The 5,000-nt window shown below is 54.4% G+C and overlaps 1 non-coding gene across 1 annotated transcript in view; it reads right to left on the bottom strand.

Moving 5' to 3' along the window:
* The window catches only part of LOC126138925 (small subunit ribosomal RNA), a 1,909-nt gene extending 443 nt beyond the window's left edge, over positions 1 to 1,466 (bottom strand). The window contains exon 1 of the ribosomal RNA XR_007528416.1: positions 1 to 1,466. This exon is cut by the window's left edge and continues 443 nt beyond it. This is a non-coding gene — a ribosomal RNA (small subunit ribosomal RNA).
* Between the last annotated feature and the right edge of the window lie 3,534 nt (positions 1,467 to 5,000).

Below are 5,000 nucleotides of genomic sequence, written 5' to 3'. Positions count from 1 at the left end.
CACGAAGGATGTCACGCGACTAGTTAGCAGGCTAGAGTCTCGTTCGTTATCGGAATTAACCAGACAAATCGCTCCACCAACTAAGAACGGCCATGCACCACCACCCACCGAATCAAGAAAGAGCTATCAATCTGTCAATCCTTCCGGTGTCCGGGCCTGGTGAGGTTTCCCGTGTTGAGTCAAATTAAGCCGCAGGCTCCACTCCTGGTGGTGCCCTTCCGTCAATTCCTTTAAGTTTCAGCTTTGCAACCATACTTCCCCCGGAACCCAAAAGCTTTGGTTTCCCGGAGGCTGCCCGCCGAGTCATCGGAGGAACTGCGGCGGATCGCTGGCTGGCATCGTTTATGGTTAGAACTAGGGCGGTATCTGATCGCCTTCGAACCTCTAACTTTCGTTCTTGATTAATGAAAACATACTTGGCAAATGCTTTCGCTTCTGTTCGTCTTGCGACGATCCAAGAATTTCACCTCTAACGTCGCAATACGAATGCCCCCGCCTGTCCCTATTAATCATTACCTCGGGTTCCGAAAACCAACAAAATAGAACCGAGGTCCTATTCCATTATTCCATGCACACAGTATTCAGGCGGGCTTGCCTGCTTTAAGCACTCTAATTTGTTCAAAGTAAACGTGCCGGCCCACCCAGACACTCAATAAAGAGCACCTTGGTAGGATTTCAACGGGGTCCGCCTCGGGACGCACGAACACGCACGAGGCGGTCGCACGCCTTCGGCTCGCCCCACCGGCAGGACGTCCCACGATACATGCCAGTTAAACACCGACGGGCGGTGAACCAACAGCGTGGGACACAAATCCAACTACGAGCTTTTTAACCGCAACAACTTTAATATACGCTATTGGAGCTGGAATTACCGCGGCTGCTGGCACCAGACTTGCCCTCCAATAGATACTCGTTAAAGGATTTAAAGTGTACTCATTCCGATTACGGGGCCTCGGATGAGTCCCGTATCGTTATTTTTCGTCACTACCTCCCCGTGCCGGGAGTGGGTAATTTGCGCGCCTGCTGCCTTCCTTGGATGTGGTAGCCGTTTCTCAGGCTCCCTCTCCGGAATCGAACCCTGATTCCCCGTTACCCGTTACAACCATGGTAGGCGCAGAACCTACCATCGACAGTTGATAAGGCAGACATTTGAAAGATGCGTCGCCGGTACGAGGACCGTGCGATCAGCCCAAAGTTATTCAGAGTCACCAAGGCAAACGGACCGGACGAGCCGACCGATTGGTTTTGATCTAATAAAAGCGTCCCTTCCATCTCTGGTCGGGACTCTGTTTGCATGTATTAGCTCTAGAATTACCACAGTTATCCAAGTAACGTGGGTACGATCTAAGGAACCATAACTGATTTAATGAGCCATTCGCGGTTTCACCTTAATGCGGCTTGTACTGAGACATGCATGGCTTAATCTTTGAGACAAGCATATGACTACTGGCAGGATCAACCAGGGAGCTGCGTCAACTAGAGCTGAGCAGCCGGCCGCCCGGGAGTGTGTCCCAGGGGCCCGCGCGAACACGCAAGCGTCCGCTCAATTATTCTGCAAACAGGAGGAGGCTGAGCTCCCCTGCACAATACACCTCGAAACCCTCTCAGGTCCCGGCGGCGCGCAGCGCCGTCCTAAGTACTTGGTCGGGTTCGAGAGAGGCGCAATCGCCCGGAGTTAGGCGAGTAGACGCTTTAGGTGCGACCACCCGTGCTCCCAACTGAGCTTGCCGCTGCCGACAGAGGCCCGGGAGCGTGCTGTCGTGGCATTGCCGGCGGGAGACAACACGCGCCACCTACGGTGACCGGCAGCTCCAACGCCAGCGCCACAGAAGGGCAAAGGCCCCACGTGGGTGCCGAAGCGAACTCTCCCAGCACAGCGCACGTGCCAACACGTCTGCACAACTGCGATACAAACCACCAGCGAGAACCGCTGGGGCGACCGAGCAGCAGACGGCGTCGCGGCGCCGAGTGCCGGGCGGCGGCGCATCCTCAACGCACACAGTCCTCAGTCGGACCAGCACACTGCAGATGTCCACCGCGCTTCGCACCGGGCCCGCGAGGACCCACTTTGGCCGCCCGGCGCCGCGCGCAGGGTGCCCCGGCGCGCAGCTGCGCCGCCTGCCGCGTCCGTCGGCCGGCGCGCCTGCCACTGGGCGCCCCCACCAGCCGGCTGTAGCGCGTGCGCCCACGCACCGCGCGGCCAGCACGCCGGGCGGCCCCCCCTCACCGGCCGGGGACGGTCCCACCCAGCCACCGCCGCGTATCGCTTCACACACAGATTTGCCCTTACTGATTTACCTCCAGCAACAACAACCGTACCACAATGGGTTTACCAGTTGTTCATTTGCGTAACGTCACCAGCAAACGTAGACGTCCATCCCAGTTTGCAAATGCAACGATTATTGCATACCTGTCTGTTAGGTGTCACGACACACTACGTCTGCCCACATACACGCAACAAAATGTGCACGACTAGAGAACACGTGGGAGGTGGCCCCCTACGTATGCGATGTCCATTACGAGACCGACTGTCAACCAGCATCTGTACCATGTCGCAGATGTGGAACGCGGTGCACCATGCTATCACACTGTGTGAGAAGAGACGACTACGTTTGAATACACGCGCCACTACATCAACAGACGGCTCATGCTGATCGCCATCCAGGGCGTCCGTTACTCCCACACGTCTCTATGGCGTACCACACTGCAATGTAGCTGTTATGGGGAGACGGCACGTGGCTGAGTGCACAACATTTGGACCGTATGGTTCGCTGTTGTTGGGCGCAGTCGTTGTACGGTCACACATGTGCCACAGCGTATCATTCAGTACATACGGACCTATGTGCAGTACAATGTGAGGGTTAAGCTTACGACATCAGCGGACAGTGGACACAGGCCGTACCACGACGTAGACTGAGCGCTTCGACATGCGAATGCCAGTGAACAGCTGCGAAGGGCATTGAACACGCAAGCACCTGAACGACCAGCGTGCGAAGGCAGGGGGGAGGGGGGGGGGCGATGTACATCCTGCAGTCGTCCACATTACAGTGTACAGCGGGAGCATGTCAAAAGTAAGCAACACTTGCGAAGTGTTGAACATGAAACGATACACAAGAGGGTGGGCGGTGCGAGTAGCGAACTATATTCAGAGGGTTGTGGTTAGACAACACTAGATTAATGTAACGTGTCATATGCCAATTACAGAGCAGGTTAAGGCACAACGTGGGTTAGGTTAAGGCACAACGTGGGTTAGGTTAAGGCACAACGTGGGTTAGGTTAAGGCACAACGTGGGTTAGGTTAAGGCACAACGTGGGTTAGGTTAAGGCACAACGTGGGTTAGGTTAAGGCACAACGTGGGTTAGGTTAAGGCACAACGTGGGTTAGGTTAAGGCACAACTTGGGTTAGGTTAAGGCACAACTTGGGTTAGGTTAAGGCACAACTTGGGTTAGGTTAAGGCACAACTTGGGTTAGGTTAAGGCACAACTTGGGTTAGGTTAAGGCACAACTTGGGTTAGGTTAAGGCACAACTTGGGTTAGGTTAAGGCACAACTTGGGTTAGGTTAAGGCACAACTTGGGTTAGGTTAAGGCACAACTTGGGTTAGGTTAAGGCACAACTTGGGTTAGGTTAAGGCACAACTTGGGTTAGGTTAAGGCACAACTTGGGTTAGGTTAAGGCACAACTTGGGTTAGGTTAAGGCACAACTTGGGTTAGGTTAAGGCACAACTTGGGTTACATTGCGGTACAAATTGCGTTACGAATTTGGTTAGGTTAAGGTGCAAAATGGGTTAGGTTAAGGTGCGAAATGGGTTGGATTACAGTACACAACGTGGTAAGAGAGTGTGTTGTTGGGGGGGGGGGGGGACCGAGGTTCGTTGGTAGTGATCATTGTATGTGAATGTCTGAGGCAGCGTCAGTATGTCACAGCGGTTATGTCTCGTCAGGATGCGCTTATGCGCTTATGCGCTTTTCGCTCGTGACTGGAGGCGCGCCGCGTCTGTGGTTGCGGCAAGGGAGCGGCACACCTGTGTGATTCATTCCTGCCATTGTTTCTGTGCCGTAACAGGAGGCAGTGTGGTGGTGTTGGGTGCACCCCTGTGTAGGGGTGGCTTATCTGAGCAATTGTGGATGTCGGACGGGTGGGATATTCTATTTTCGAATTGGACCCCCTGGTGTGGTTATCATAGTGTGGATGGTGTACTGTGGCGGAGAGGATGCACCGGACGTTGGTCCATGCTGGTGCTTACATATTGTATCTGTGTCTGTTACAGGCAGAGAGTAATGTGTGATAGAGTGTCTCGCTGAGGTGTGGTTCATATTGTGTGCACAGACTTACAGCATGTATAGGGACAGCGGGAATTTGGCATATTGGATATAACTCTTCGTGAAACGCAAGATATAGGGGTGGATTGCAACGTACGAGTGCGGGAAGAGTCCGCCGTTCATCCGCTGGAGTTGCGATTTCGGCGGTTGGGGTGGGGCACGTGCGGGTGCGGGTGGAGTGATTGTCGGTTGACTACTTCGTGCGACGCAGGCACTGGCGTTCGGGTTCCTGTGGTGGACAGATGATGCAGGCTTTGTGGGTGGCGTCGGAAAATGGGTACTGTGGGACCTAGCGATGTCGTAGTCGGGGTGGCGGTATCGTCGGTGCAGCAGGTCATGTTTCGGGAGACTTGCAGATGGCGGTATTTAGTTTTCGTGTTGCGCGCGACATGGTGGACGTAGTGTCGTCCGATTCGCGTAGATGGGGCTATTGCATGTGGCTTCGTCACATTGTCATAGATGGCGATGCTGTGGTTTGGCAGTATGGTTGGTGTAGTTCCGTTGGATTCCTGTAGATGGAGGTGTCGTTTCTGGGCCAGACGGTAATGTAGTTTGGTCACATTCTCATAGATGGCTGTGTTGTGTCTGTGGGTGGCGGTGTCAGCGTCGTCCCATAGAGGGCGGTATGGTCTGTTTATTGTGGACGTTGATGTCAGGACCAGAGGGCGCGCGCGAA

The sequence above is a fragment of the Schistocerca cancellata genome, unplaced genomic scaffold, assembly GCF_023864275.1.
Source record: "Schistocerca cancellata isolate TAMUIC-IGC-003103 unplaced genomic scaffold, iqSchCanc2.1 HiC_scaffold_674, whole genome shotgun sequence".
NCBI lineage: Eukaryota > Metazoa > Arthropoda > Insecta > Orthoptera > Acrididae > Schistocerca > Schistocerca cancellata.
Note: the sequence above shows the minus strand (reverse complement) of the source record. Positions and strands in the feature narration are given on the sequence as shown.